Raw genomic sequence first — 1317 nt, forward strand, 5'->3', positions numbered from 1 at the left:
TGGCACAGAGGGACTTCAGTTGTTTCAAGAAAGATTTAAGTTAGATCTGATAAGGAGCTTTGTTACTGAGGCTGTGGAATACTGGGAGGGGGGGTCTCTCTGTTGGGCTATTTTGGATTTTGGACTTTACTGAAAAACAAATAGGCCAGGGTCACATTCACATCAGAGGAACACATGTAAAATGGAGACTTGAAGAGTTATTTAGCTATTCGAATAAGAAATGGTTTTGAATAATTGGATAATTACCTTAATTCTCCACTTCATTTTTTATGATGCAATGTGTTTTGAGTTCTGCAATGATGTTCTGGAGGGAGTGACAAGAATTTGAAAACTATTATCACAAACAGATGACAAAGTGCTGTACTGGAGATACCATAGGTCTAAATTCAGCTGACTTCAGGGATGGCTTCTTGAAGCAGAAAAGCCGTGACTGCGGGGGCCACCTGGATAGGGGGATGCAGACCAGCCTCTGCCCTGGTTAACAGGAAAGTAGCAGGCTGCTGCTGCCTGGGAAAGTCTCCTTCCCTCTCTTGGATCTGCCTCCCTAAAACGAGAGTCCAATCATGTCCCAGAACATGGAGCAGAGCCGTGAGCATCGCCTCTGCCCGATAACACAGCTCAGATCGTTATTCACGTGCATGTCATGTATGACATGGCTCATGGGCAGAGCAAAACTAACCTTTTTATTCTGGCTATAGCTGATTGGACTGGGCAGATATGCTGAGGCCACAGAAGGGCTGTGTCTGGGTTGGACATAAGGGATGTCAGAGGCCTCTGGGGTTCCTTGGGGAGAGTCTGCTTAATCCAGGTGCCCATTTGACTAGTGGAAATCAAATCAAATGAAATCAAAGTGTCTTCTCTTTCAAGTTAATGCTAAAAAATCTGGCAGGTCACTGAACTTGCTACCACCCCAAAATGCTGAGTCATGCATCTGTCTCCATGAGGTTGCTGTATGTTTCAGAACTGGGATGCAAAGTTCAGTTTCCCGTGACACCCCATTTTCAGAGGTATCTTTGCAATACATTGCCATAACTCCAGGTGATCTGAGTCCCTCTTTCTTGTCCGTTTGACTGGTTTGACTGACTTGACCAGTACAATCTCATCAAGCTCTAATAGTGTGAAATTCCAATTCTACTGTAATGTAATATGGTGTCTGGGAGGCAGGGTGGTGAAGAAGCTAAGCAAATGGGCTCTGGGATCACACTACCTGGGTCCATTTTGAGCTCTGCCAGTTAGGTCGGGGTAGGTTCAGCTCCTGTAGCACAGACACAAGGTAAGAATCCCTTCAGCAAGCAAGATGGTTGTTTATTTCATGAT

General features: G+C 45.0%; 1 long non-coding RNA gene across 1 annotated transcript; it reads right to left on the reverse strand.

The window, feature by feature from the left end:
• Positions 1-200: 200 nt before the first annotated feature.
• Positions 201-1056, reverse strand: LOC107127015 (uncharacterized). The gene is made up of 3 exons (XR_001484277.3): positions 680-1056; positions 396-544; positions 201-304 (listed from the first exon to the last, which is right to left on the reverse strand). It is a non-coding gene; the product is annotated as an uncharacterized lncRNA (long non-coding RNA).
• Positions 1057-1317: the final 261 nt, after the last annotated feature.

The sequence above is a fragment of the Macaca fascicularis genome, chromosome 12 (assembly GCF_037993035.2).
Source record: "Macaca fascicularis isolate 582-1 chromosome 12, T2T-MFA8v1.1".
Classification (NCBI taxonomy): Eukaryota; Metazoa; Chordata; class Mammalia; order Primates; family Cercopithecidae; genus Macaca; species Macaca fascicularis.